The following is a 13,863-nucleotide window of genomic DNA, read 5'->3' as shown; positions in this document are numbered from 1 at the left end:
TCGGGACCGGAGATCCCATCTACCTGCCCCAGACTCCTCCAAGTAAGTAGCTCGAGACATTTTTGTTCTCCTGTAGAGAAATCTCTCAACTCCGACAGCCACCTGAGACTCCTCCTAGGCATCTCCCACAGTCTTCTGTCCTCTGCTTTACCTACCTAAGGGGTCAGGTAGAAGCCCCAGACTCCTCCAAGGAAGCTACCGTTGAGGATTTTTCTTTTTTGGAGGAGCCTGTGCCCTCTGGGATCCCCTGTGATTCCTTCCAGACGTCTCCTAGAGTCTTTTGGCCTTTTCTTATAAGGACCGGAGATCCCATGTAGCAGCCCCAGACTTGTCTAATGAGGCTACCCTAGATGATTCTTCTCTTTTGCAGGAAGCTCTCTTCTCCGGGATCGACCCAAGAGTCCTCCCAGGCGTCATCCCAGAATGTTTTGACCTCTGCGTTCGGGACCGGAGATCCCATCTACCTGCCCCAGACTCCCCCAAGTAAGTAGCTCGAGACATTTTTGTTCTCTTGTAGAGAAATCTCTCAACTCCGACAGCCACCTGAGACTCCTCCCAGGCATCTCCCACAGTCTTCTGTCCTCTGCTTTACCTACCTAAGGGCTCAGGTAGAAGCCCCAGACTCCTCCAAGGAAGCTACCGTTGACGTTTTTTTCTTTTTTTTGGAGTAGCCTCTGACCTCCGGGATTCCCTGTGATTCCTTCCAGACGTCTCCTAGAGTCTTTTGGCCTTTTCTTATAAGGACCGGAGATCCCAGGTAGCAGCCCCAGAATTGTTTAATGAGGCTACCCTAGATGATTCTTCTCTTTTGCAGGAAGCTCTCTTCTCCGGGATCGACCCAAGACTCCTCCCAGGCGTCATCCCAGAACGTTTTGACCTCTGCGTTCGGGACCGGAGATCCCAGCTACCTGCCCCAGACTCCTCCAAGTAAGTAGCTCGAGACATTTTTGTTCTCCTGTAGAGAAATCTCTCAACTCCGACAGGCACCTGAGACTCCTCCCAGGCATCTCCCACAGTCTTCTGTCCTCTGCTTTACCAACCTAAGGGGTCAGGTAGAAGCCCTAGACTCCTCCAAGGAAGCTACCGTTGAGGTTTTTTTCTTTTTTGGAGGAATCTCTGCCCTCCGGCATTCCCTGTGATTCCTTCCAGACGTCTCCTAGCGTCTTTTGGCCTTTTCTTATAAGGACCGGAGATCCCAGGTAGCAGCCCCAGACTTGTCTAATGAGGCTACCCTAGATGATTCTTCTCTTTTGCAGGAAGCTCTCTTCTCCGGAATCGACCCAAGAGTCCTCCCAGGCGTCATCCCAGAATGTTTTGACCTCTGCGTTCAGGACCGGAGATCCCAGCTACCTGCCCCAGACTCCTCCAAGTAAGTAGCTCGAGACATTTTTGTTCTCCTGTAGAGAAATCTCTCAACTCCGACAGCCACCTGAGACTCCTCCTAGGCATCTCCCACAGTCTTCTGTCCTCTGCTTTACCTACCTAAGGGGTCAGGTAGAAGCCCCAGACTCCTCCAAGGAAGCTACCGTTGAGGTTTTTTTCTTTTTTGGAGGAACCTCTGCCCTCCGGGATTCCCTGTTATTCCTTCCAGACGTCTCCTAGAGTCTTTTGGCCTTTTCTTATAAGGACCGGAGATCCCAGGTAGCAGCCCCAGACTTGTCTAATGAGGCTACCCTAGATGATTCTTCTCTTTTGCAGGAAGCTCTCTTCTCCGGGATCGACCCAAGACTCCTCCCAGGCGTCATCCCAGAGTGTTTTGACCTCTGCGTTCGGGACCGGAGATCCCATCTACCTGCCCCAGACTCCTCCAAGTGAGTAGCTCGAGACATTTTTGTTCTCCTGTAGAGAAATCTCTCAACTCCGACAGCCACCTGAGACTCCTCCCAGGCATCTCCCACAGTCTTCTGTCCTCTGCTTTACCTACCTAAGGGGTCAGGTAGAAGCCCCAGACTCCTCCAAGGAAGCTACCGTTGACCTTTTTTTCTTTTTTTTAGAGTAGCCTCTGCCATCCGGCATTGCCTGTGATTCCTTCCAGACGTCTCCTAGCGTCTTTTGGCCTTTTCTTATAAGGACCGGAGATCCCAGGTAGCAGCCCCAGACTTGTCTAATGAGGCTACCCTAGATGATTCTTCTCTTTTGCAGGAAGCTCTCTTCTCCGGGATCGACCCAAGACTCCTCCCAGGCGTCATCCCAGAATGTTTTAACCTCTGCGTTCGGGACCGGAGATCCCATCTACCTGCCCCAGACTCCTCCAAGTGAGTAGCTCGAGACATTTTTGTTCTCCTGTAGAGAAATCTCTCAACTCCGACAGCCAGCTGAGACTCCTCCCAGGCATCTCCCACAGTCTTCTGTCCTCTGCTTTACCAACCTAAGGGGTCAGGTAGAAGCCCTAGACTCCTCCAAGGAAGCTACCGTTGAGGTTTTTTTCTTTTTTTCGAGGAGCCTCTGACCTCCGGGATTCCCTGTGATTCCTTCCAGACGTCTCCTAGCGTCTTTTGGCCTTTTCTTATAAGGACCGGAGATCCCAGGTAGCAGCCCCAGACTTGTCTAATGAGGCTACCCTAGATGATTCTTCTCTTTTGCAGGAAGCTCTCTTCTCTGGGATCGACCCAAGACTCCTCCCAGGCGTCATCCCAGAACGTTTTGACATCTGTGTTCGGGACCGGAGATCCCATCTACCTGCCCCAGACTCCTCCAAGTAAGTAGCTCGAGACATTTTTGTTCTCCTGTAGAGAAATCTCTCAACTCCGACAGCCACCTGAGACTCCTCCTAGGCATCTCCCACAGTCTTCTGTCCTCTGCTTTACCAACCTAAGGGCTCAGGTAGAAGCCCCAGACTCCTCCAAGGAAGCTACCGTTGCGGTTTTTTCTTTTTTGGAGCAGCCTGTGCCCTCTGGGATCCCCTGTGATTCCTTCCAGACGTCTCCTAGCGTCTTTTGGCCTTTTCTTATAAGGACCGGAGATCCCAGGTAGCAGCCCCAGACTTGTCTAATGAGGCTACCCTAGATGATTCTTTTCTTTTGCAGGAAGTTCTCTTCTCTGGGATCGACCCAAGAGTCCTCCCAGGCGTCATCCCAGAATGTTTTGACCTCTGCGTTCAGGACCGGAGATCCCAGCTACCTGCCCCAGACTCCTGCAAGTAAGTAGCTCGAGACATTTTTGTTCTCCTGTAGAGAAATCTCTCAACTCCGACAGCCACCTGAGACTCCTCCCAGGCATCTCCCACAGTCTTCTGTCCTCTGCTTTACCTACCTAAGGGGTCAGGTAGAAGCCCCAGACTCCCCCAAGGAAGCTACCGTTGAGGTTTTTTTCTTTTTTGGAGGAACCTCTGCCCTCCGGGATTCCCTGTGATTCCTTCCAGACGTCTCCTAGCGTCTTTTGGCCTTCTCTTATAAGGACCGGAGATCCCAGGTAGCAGCCCCAGACTTGTCTAATGAGGCTACCCTAGATGATTCTTCTCTTTTGCAGGAAGCTCTCTTCTCCGGGATCGACCCAAGACTCCTCCCAGGCGTCATCCCAGAATGTTTTGACCTCTGCGTTCGGGACTGGAGATCCCAGCTACCTGCCCCAGACTTCCCCCAAGTAAGTAGCTCGAGACATTTTTCTTCTCCTGTAGAGAAATCTCTCAACTCCGACAGCCAGCTGAGACTCCTCCCAGGCATCTCCCACAGTCTTCTGTCCTCTGCTTTACCAACCTAAGGGGTCAGGTAGAAGCCCTAGACTCCTCCAAGGAAGCTACCGTTGAGGTTTTTTTCTTTTTTTCGAGGAGCCTCTGACCTCCGGGATTCCCTGTGATTCCTTCCAGACGTCTCCTAGCGTCTTTTGGCCTTTTCTTATAAGGACCGGAGATCCCAGGTAGCAGCCCCAGACTTGTCTAATGAGGCTACCCTAGATGATTCTTCTCTTTTGCAGGAAGCTCTCTTCTCCGGGATCGACCCAAGACTCCTCCCAGGCGTCATCCCAGAACGTTTTGACATCTGTGTTCGGGACCGGAGATCCCATCTACCTGCCCCAGACTCCTCCAAGTAAGTAGCTCGAGACATTTTTGTTCTCCTGTAGAGAAATCTCTCAACTCCGACAGGCACCTGAGACTCCTCCTAGGCATCTCCCACAGTCTTCTGTCCTCTGCTTTACCAACCTAAGGGCTCAGGTAGAAGCCCCAGACTCCTCCAAGGAAGCTACCGTTGCGGTTTTTTCTTTTTTGGAGCAGCCTGTGCCCTCTGGGATCCCCTGTGATTCCTTCCAGACGTCTCCTAGCGTCTTTTGGCCTTTTCTTATAAGGACCGGAGATCCCAGGTAGCAGCCCCAGACTTGTCTAATGAGGCTACCCTAGATGATTCTTTTCTTTTGCAGGAAGTTCTCTTCTCTGGGATCGACCCAAGAGTCCTCCCAGGCGTCATCCCAGAATGTTTTGACCTCTGCGTTCAGGACCGGAGATCCCAGCTACCTGCCCCAGACTCCTGCAAGTAAGTAGCTCGAGACATTTTTGTTCTCCTGTAGAGAAATCTCTCAACTCCGACAGGCACCTGAGACTCCTCCCAGGCATCTCCCACAGTCTTCTGTCCTCTGCTTTACCTACCTAAGGGGTCAGGTAGAAGCCCCAGACTCCCCCAAGGAAGCTACCGTTGAGGTTTTTTTCTTTTTTGGAGGAACCTCTGCCCTCCGGGATTCCCTGTGATTCCTTCCAGACGTCTCCTAGCGTCTTTTGGCCTTCTCTTATAAGGACCGGAGATCCCAGGTAGCAGCCCCAGACTTGTCTAATGAGGCTACCCTAGATGATTCTTCTCTTTTGCAGGAAGCTCTCTTCTCCGGGATCGACCCAAGACTCCTCCCAGGCGTCATCCCAGAATGTTTTGACCTCTGCGTTCGGGACCGGAGATCCCAGCTACCTGCCCCAGACTTCCCCCAAGTAAGTAGCTCGAGACATTTTTCTTCTCCTGTAGAGAAATCTCTCAACTCCGACAGCCAGCTGAGACTCCTCCCAGGCATCTCCCACAGTCTTCTGTCTTCTGCTTTACCTACCTAAGGGGTCAGGTAGAAGCCCCAGACTCCTCCAAGGAAGCTACCGTTGACGTTTTTTTCTTTTTTTCGAGGAGCCTCTGCCCTCCGGGATTCCCTGTGATTCCTTCCAGACGTCTCCTAGCGTCTTTTGGCCTTTTCTTATAAGGACCGGAGATCCCAGGTAGCAGCCCCAGACTTGTCTAATGAGGCTACCCTAGATGATTCTTCTCTTTTGCAGGAAGCTCTCTTCTCCGGGATCGACCCAAGACTCCTCCCAGGCGTCATCCCAGAACGTTTTGACATCTGTGTTCGGGACCGGAGATCCCATCTACCTGCCCCAGACTCCTCCAAGTAAGTAGCTCGAGACATTTTTGTTCTCCTGTAGAGAAATCTCTCAACTCCGACAGCCACCTGAGACTCCTCCTAGGCATCTCCCACAGTCTTCTGTCCTCTGCTTTACCTACCTAAGGGGTCAGGTAGAAGCCCCAGACTCCTCCAAGGAAGCTACCGTTGAGGATTTTTCTTTTTTGGAGGAGCCTGTGCCCTCTGGGATCCCCTGTGATTCCTTCCAGACGTCTCCTAGAGTCTTTTGGCCTTTTCTTATAAGGACCGGAGATCCCATGTAGCAGCCCCAGACTTGTCTAATGAGGCTACCCTAGATGATTCTTCTCTTTTGCAGGAAGCTCTCTTCTCCGGGATCGACCCAAGAGTCCTCCCAGGCGTCATCCCAGAATGTTTTGACCTCTGCGTTCGGGACCGGAGATCCCATCTACCTGCCCCAGACTCCCCCAAGTAAGTAGCTCGAGACATTTTTGTTCTCCTGTAGAGAAATCTCTCAACTCCGACAGCCACCTGAGACTCCTCCCAGGCATCTCCCACAGTCTTCTGTCCTCTGCTTTACCTACCTAAGGGGTCAGTTAGAAGCCCCAGACTCCTCCAAGGAAGCTACCGTTGAGTTTTTTTTCTTTTTTGGAGGAACCTCTGCCCTCCGGGATTCCCTGTTATTCCTTCCAGACGTCTCCTAGAGTCTTTTGGCCTTTTTTTATAAGGACCTGAGATTCCAGGTAGCAGCCCCAGAATTGTTTAATGAGGCTACCCTAGATGATTCTTCTCTTTTGCAGGAAGCTCTCTTCTCCGGGATCGACCCAAGACTCCTCCCAGGCGTCATCCCAGAATGTTTTAACCTCTGCGTTCGGGACCGGAGATCCCAGCTACCTGGCCCAGGCTCCTCCAAGTGAGTAGCTCGAGACATTTTTGTTCTCCTGTAGAGAAATCTCTCAACTCCGACAGCCAGCTGAGACTCCTCCCAGGCATCTCCCACAGTCTTCTGTCCTCTGCTTTACCTACCTAAGGGGTCAGGTAGAAGCCCCAGACTCCTCCAAGGAAGCTACCGTTGACGTTTTTTTCTTTTTTTTAGAGTAGCCTCTGCCCTCCGGCATTCCCTGTGATTCCTTCCAGACGTCTCTTTGCGTCTTTTGGCCTTTTCTTATAAGGACCGGAGATCCCAGGTAGCAGCCCCAGACTTGTCTAATGAGGCTACCCTAGATGATTCTTCTCTTTTGCAGGAAGCTCTCTTCTCCGGAATCGACCCAAGACTCCTCCCAGGCGTCATCCCAGAATGTTTTGACCTCTGCGTTCGGGACCGGAGATCCCAACTACCTGCCCCAGACTCCCCCAAGTAAGTAGCTCGAGACATTTTTGTTCTCTTGTAGAGAAATCTCTCAACTCCGACAGCCACCTGAGACTCCTCCCAGGCATCTCCCACAGTCTTCTGTCCTCTGCTTTACCTACCTAAGGGCTCAGGTAGAAGCCCCAGACTCCTCCAAGGAAGCTACCGTTGACGTTTTTTTCTTTTTTTTGGAGTAGCCTCTGACCTCCGGGATTCCCTGTGATTCCTTCCAGACGTCTCCTAGAGTCTTTTGGCCTTTTCTTATAAGGACCGGAGATCCCAGGTAGCAGCCCCAGAATTGTTTAATGAGGCTACCCTAGATGATTCTTCTCTTTTGCAGGAAGCTCTCTTCTCCGGGATCGACCCAAGACTCCTCCCAGGCGTCATCCCAGAACGTTTTGACCTCTGCGTTCGGGACCGGAGATCCCAGCTACCTGCCCCAGACTCCTCCAAGTAAGTAGCTCGAGACATTTTTGTTCTCCTGTAGAGAAATCTCTCAACTCCGACAGGCACCTGAGACTCCTCCCAGGCATCTCCCACAGTCTTCTGTCCTCTGCTTTACCAACCTAAGGGGTCAGGTAGAAGCCCTAGACTCCTCCAAGGAAGCTACCGTTGAGGTTTTTTTCTTTTTTGGAGGAATCTCTGCCCTCCGGCATTCCCTGTGATTCCTTCCAGACGTCTCCTAGCGTCTTTTGGCCTTTTCTTATAAGGACCGGAGATCCCAGGTAGCAGCCCCAGACTTGTCTAATGAGGCTACCCTAGATGATTCTTCTCTTTTGCAGGAAGCTCTCTTCTCCGGAATCGACCCAAGAGTCCTCCCAGGCGTCATCCCAGAATGTTTTGACCTCTGCGTTCAGGACCGGAGATCCCAGCTACCTGCCCCAGACTCCTCCAAGTAAGTAGCTCGAGACATTTTTGTTCTCCTGTAGAGAAATCTCTCAACTCCGACAGCCACCTGAGACTCCTCCTAGGCATCTCCCACAGTCTTCTGTCCTCTGCTTTACCTACCTAAGGGGTGAGGTAGAAGCCCCAGACTCCTCCAAGGAAGCTACCGTTGAGGTTTTTTTCTTTTTTGGAGGAACCTCTGCCCTCCGGGATTCCCTGTTATTCCTTCCAGACGTCTCCTAGAGTCTTTTGGCCTTTTCTTATAAGGACCGGAGATCCCAGGTAGCAGCCCCAGACTTGTCTAATGAGGCTACCCTAGATGATTCTTCTCTTTTGCAGGAAGCTCTCTTCTCCGGGATCGACCCAAGACTCCTCCCAGGCGTCATCCCAGAATGTTTTGACCTCTGCGTTTGGGACCGGAGATCCCATCTACCTGCCCCAGACTCCTCCAAGTAAGTAGCTCGAGACATTTTTGTTCTCCTGTAGAGAAATCTCTCAACTCCGACAGCCAGCTGAGACTCCTCCCAGGCATCTCCCACAGTCTTCTGTCCTCTGCTTTACCTACCTAAGGGGTCAGGTAGAAGCCCCAGACTCCTCCAAGGAAGCTACCGTTGAGGCTTTTTTCTTTTTTGGAGGAACCTCTGCCCTCCGGGATTCCCTGTGATTCCTTCCAGACGTCTCCTAGAGTCTTTTGGCCTTTTCTTATAAGGACCGGAGATCCCAGGTAGCAGCCCCAGAATTGTTTAATGAGGCTACCCTAGATGATTCTTCTCTTTTGCAGGAAGCTCTCTTCTCCGGGATCGACCCAAGACTCCTCCCAGGCGTCATCCCAGAATGTTTTGACCTCTGCGTTCGGGACCGGAGATCCCAGCTACCTGCCCCAGACTCCTCCAAGTAAGTAGCTCGAGACATTTTTGTTCTCCTGTAGAGAAATCTCTCAACTCCGACAGGCACCTGAGACTCCTCCCAGGCATCTCCCACAGTCTTCTGTCCTCTGCTTTACCAACCTAAGGGGTCAGGTAGAAGCCCCAGACTCCTCCAAGGAAGCTACCGTTGAGGCTTTTTTCTTTTTTGGAGGAACCTCTGCCCTCCGGGATTCCCTGTGATTCCTTCCAGACGTCTCCTAGCGTCTTTTGGCCTTTTCTTATAAGGACCGGAGATCCCAGGTAGCAGCCCCAGAATTGTTTAATGAGGCTACCCTAGATGATTCTTCTCTTTTGCAGGAAGCTCTCTTCTCCGGGATCGACCCAAGACTCCTCCCAGGCGTCATCCCAGAATGTTTTGACCTCTGCGTTCGGGACCGGAGATCCCATCTACCTGCCCCAGACTCCTCCAAGTAAGTAGCTCGAGACATTTTTGTTCTCCTGTAGAGAAATCTCTCAACTCCGACAGGCACCTGAGACTCCTCCCAGGCATCTCCCACAGTCTTCTGTCCTCTGCTTTACCTACCTAAGGGGTCAGGTAGAAGCCCCAGACTCCTCCAAGGAAGCTACCGTTGAGGTTTTTTTCTTTTTTTCGAGGAGCCTCTGACCTCCGGGATTCCCTGTGATTCCTTCCAGACGTCTCCTAGAGTCTTTTGGCCTTTTCTTATAAGGACCGGAGATCCCAGGTAGCAGCCCCAGACTTGTCTAATGAGGCTACCCTAGATGATTCTTCTCTTTTGCAGGAAGCTCTCTTCTCCGGGATCGACCCAAGACTCCTCCCAGGCGTCATCCCAGAACGTTTTGACATCTGTGTTCGGGACCGGAGATCCCATCTACCTGCCCCAGACTCCTCCAAGTAAGTAGCTCGAGACATTTTTGTTCTCCTGTAGAGAAATCTCTCAACTCCGACAGCCACCTGAGACTCCTCCCAGGCATCTCCCACAGTCTTCTGTCCTCTGCTTTACCAACCTAAGGGGTCAGGTAGAAGCCCCAGACTCCTCCAAGGAAGCTACCGTTGAGGTTTTTTCTTTTTTGGAGGAGCCTGTGCCCTCTGGGATCCCCTGTGATTCCTTCCAGACGTCTCCTAGAGTCTTTTGGCCTTTTCTTATAAGGACCGGAGATCCCAGGTAGCAGCCCCAGACTTGTCTAATGAGGCTACCCTAGATGATTCTTTTCTTTTGCAGGAAGTTCTCTTCTCTGGGATCGACCCAAGAGTCCTCCCAGGCGTCATCCCAGAATGTTTTGACCTCTGCGTTCGGGACCGGAGATCCCATCTACCTGCCCCAGACTCCTCCAAGTAAGTAGCTCGAGACATTTTTGTTCTCCTGTAGAGAAATCTCTCAACTCCGACAGGCACCTGAGACTCCTCCCAGGCATCTCCCACAGTCTTCTGTCCTCTGCTTTACCTACCTAAGGGGTCAGGTAGAAGCCCCAGACTCCTCCAAGGAAGCTACCGTTGAGGTTTTTTTCTTTTTTTCGAGGAGCCTCTGACCTCCGGGATTCCCTGTGATTCCTTCCAGACGTCTCCTAGCGTCTTTTGGCCTTTTCTTATAAGGACCGGAGATCCCAGGTAGCAGCCCCAGAATTGTTTAATGAGGCTACCCTAGATGATTCTTCTCTCTTGCAGGAAGCTCTCTTCTCCGGGATCGACCCAAGACTCCTCCCAGGCGTCATCCCAGAACGTTTTGACCTCTGCGTTCGGGACCGGAGATCCCAGCTACCTGCCCCAGACTCCCCCAAGTAAGTAGCTCGAGACATTTTTGTTCTCCTGTAGAGAAATCTCTCAACTCCGACAGCCAGCTGAGACTCCTCCCAGGCATCTCCCACAGTCTTCTGTCTTCTTCTTTACCTACCTAAGGGGTCAGGTAGAAGCCCCAGACTCCTCCAAGGAAGCTACCGTTGACGTTTTTTTCTTTTTTTTGGAGTAGCCTCTGACCTCCGGGATTCCCTGTGATTCCTTCCAGACGTCTCCTAGCGTCTTTTGGCCTTTTCTTATAAGGACCGGAGATCCCAGGTAGCAGCCCCAGACTTGTCTAATGAGGCTACCCTAGATGATTCTTCTCTTTTGCAGGAAGCTCTCTTCTCTGGGATCAACCCAAGACTCCTCCCAGGCGTCATCCCAGAATGTTTTGACCTCTGCGTTCGGGACCGGAGATCCCATCTACCTGCCCCAGACTCCTCCAAGTAAGTAGCTCGAGACATTTTTGTTCTCCTGTAGAGAAATCTTTCAACTCCGACAGCCACCTGAGACTCCTCCCAGGCATCTCCCACAGTCTTCTGTCCTCTGCTTTACCTACCTAATGGGTCAGGTAGAAGCCCCAGACTCCTCCAAGGAAGCTACCATTGAGGCTTTTTTCTTTTTTGGAGGAACCTCTGCCCTCCGGGATTCCCTGTGATTCCTTCCAGACGTCTCCTAGAGTCTTTTGGCCTTTTCTTATAAGGACCGGAGATCCCAGGTAGCAGCCCCAGACTTGTCTAATGAGGCTACCCTAGATGATTCTTCTCTTTTGCAGGAAGCTCTCTTCTTCGGGATCGACCCAAGACTCCTCCCAGGCGTCATCCCAGAATGTTTTGACCTCTGCGTTCGGGACCGGAGATCCCATCTACCTGCCCCAGACTCCTCCAATTAAGTAGCTCGAGACATTTTTGTTCTCCTGTAGAGAAATCTCTCAACTCCGACAGGCACCTGAGACTCCTCCCAGGCATCTCCCACAGTCTTCTGTCCTCTGCTTTACCTACCTAAGGGGTCAGGTAGAAGCCCCAGACTCCTCCAAGGAAGCTACCGTTGAGGCTTTTTTCTTTTTTGGAGGAACCTCTGCCCTCCGGGATTCCCTGTGATTCCTTCCAGACGTCTCCTAGAGTCTTTTGGCCTTTTCTTATAAGGACCGGAGATCGCAGGTAGCAGCCCCAGAATTGTTTAATGAGGCTACCCTAGATGATTCTTCTCTTTTGCAGGAAGATCTCTTCTCCGGGATCGACCCAAGACTCCTCCCAGGCGTCATCCCAGAATGTTTTGACCTCTGCGTTCGGGACCGGAGATCCCAGCTACCTGCCCCAGACTCCTCCAAGTAAGTAGCTCGAGACATTTTTGTTCTCCTGTAGAGAAATCTCTCAACTCCGACAGCCACCTGAGACTCCTCCTAGGCATCTCCCACAGTCTTCTGTCCTCTGCTTTACCAACCTAAGGGCTCAGGTAGAAGCCCCAGACTCCTCCAAGGAAGCTACCGTTGAGGTTTTTTCTTTTTTGGAGGAGCCTGTGCCCTCTGGGATCCCCTGTGATTCCTTCCAGACGTCTCCTAGAGTCTTTTGGCCTTTTCTTATAAGGACCGGAGATCCCAGGTAGCAGCCCCAGAATTGTTTAATGAGGCTACCCTAGATGATTCTTCTCTTTTGCCGGAAGTTCTCTTCTCTGGGATCGACCCAAGAGTCCTCCCAGGCGTCATCCCAGAATGTTTTGACCTCTGCGTTCGGGACCGGAGATCCCAGCTACCTGCCCCAGACTCCTCCAAGTAAGTAGCTCGAGACATTTTTGTTCTCCTGTAGAGAAATCTCTCAACTCCGACAGGCACCTGAGACTCCTCCCAGGCATCTCCCACAGTCTTCTGTCCTCTGCTTTACCTACCTAAGGGGTCAGGTAGAAGCCCCAGACTCCTCCAAGGAAGCTACCGTTGAGGCTTTTTTCTTTTTTGGAGGAACCTCTGCCCTCCGGGATCCCCTGTGATTCCTTCCAGACGTCTCCTAGAGTCTTTTGGCCTTTTCTTATAAGGACCGGAGATCCCAGGTAGCAGCCCCAGACTTGTCTAATGAGGCTACCCTAGATGATTCTTCTCTTTTGCAGGAAGCTCTCTTCTCCGGGATCGACCCAAGACTCCTCCCAGGCGTCATCCCAGAATGTTTTGACCTCTGCGTTCGGGACCGGAGATCCCATCTACCTGCCCCAGACTCCTCCAAGTAAGTAGCTCGAGACATTTTTGTTCTCCTGTAGAGAAATCTCTCAACTCCGACAGGCACCTGAGACTCCTCCCAGGCATCTCCCACAGTCTTCTGTCCTCTGCTTTACCAACCTAAGGGGTCAGGTAGAAGCCCTAGACTCCTCCAAGGAAGCTACCGTTGAGGTTTTTTTCTTTTTTTCGAGGAGCCTCTGACCTCCGGGATTCCCTGTGATTCCTTCCAGACGTCTCCTAGCGTCTTTTGGCCTTTTCTTATAAGGACCGGAGATCCCAGGTAGCAGCCCCAGAATTGTTTAATGAGGCTACCCTAGATGATTCTTCTCTCTTGCAGGAAGCTCTCTTCTCCGGGATCGACCCAAGACTCCTCCCAGGCGTCATCCAAGAATGTTTTGACCTCTGCGTTCGGGACCGGAGATCCCAGCTACCTGCCCCAGACTCCTCCAAGTAAGTAGCTCGAGACATTTTTGTTCTCCTGTAGAGAAATCTCTCAACTCCGACAGGCACCTGAGACTCCTCCCAGGCATCTCCCACAGTCTTCTGTCCTCTGCTTTACCAACCTAAGGGGTCAGGTAGAAGCCCCAGACTCCTCCAAGGAAGCTACCGTTGAGGCTTTTTTCTTTTTTGGAGGAACCTCTGCCCTCCGGGATTCCCTGTGATTCCTTCCAGACGTCTCCTAGCGTCTTTTGGCCTTTTCTTATAAGGACCGGAGATCCCAGGTAGCAGCCCCAGAATTGTTTAATGAGGCTACCCTAGATGATTCTTCTCTTTTGCAGGAAGCTCTCTTCTCCGGGATCGACCCAAGACTCCTCCCAGGCGTCATCCCAGAATGTTTTGACCTCTGCGTTCGGGACCGGAGATCCCATCTACCTGCCCCAGACTCCTCCAAGTAAGTAGCTCGAGACATTTTTGTTCTCCTGTAGAGAAATCTCTCAACTCCGACAGGCACCTGAGACTCCTCCCAGGCATCTCCCACAGTCTTCTGTCCTCTGCTTTACCTACCTAAGGGGTCAGGTAGAAGCCCCAGACTCCTCCAAGGAAGCTACCGTTGAGGTTTTTTTCTTTTTTTCGAGGAGCCTCTGACCTCCGGGATTCCCTGTGATTCCTTCCAGACGTCTCCTAGAGTCTTTTGGCCTTTTCTTATAAGGACCGGAGATCCCAGGTAGCAGCCCCAGACTTGTCTAATGAGGCTACCCTAGATGATTCTTCTCTTTTGCAGGAAGCTCTCTTCTCCGGGATCGACCCAAGACTCCTCCCAGGCGACATCCCAGAACGTTTTGACATCTGTGTTCGGGACCGGAGATCCCATCTACCTGCCCCAGACTCCTCCAAGTAAGTAGCTCGAGACATTTTTGTTCTCCTGTAGAGAAATCTCTCAACTCCGACAGCCACCTGAGACTCCTCCCAGGCATCTCCCACAGTCTTCTGTCCTCTGCTT

This window comes from Accipiter gentilis, unplaced genomic scaffold (assembly GCF_929443795.1).
Source record: "Accipiter gentilis unplaced genomic scaffold, bAccGen1.1, whole genome shotgun sequence".
Classification (NCBI taxonomy): domain Eukaryota; kingdom Metazoa; phylum Chordata; class Aves; order Accipitriformes; family Accipitridae; genus Astur; species Astur gentilis.
Note: the sequence above shows the minus strand (reverse complement) of the source record.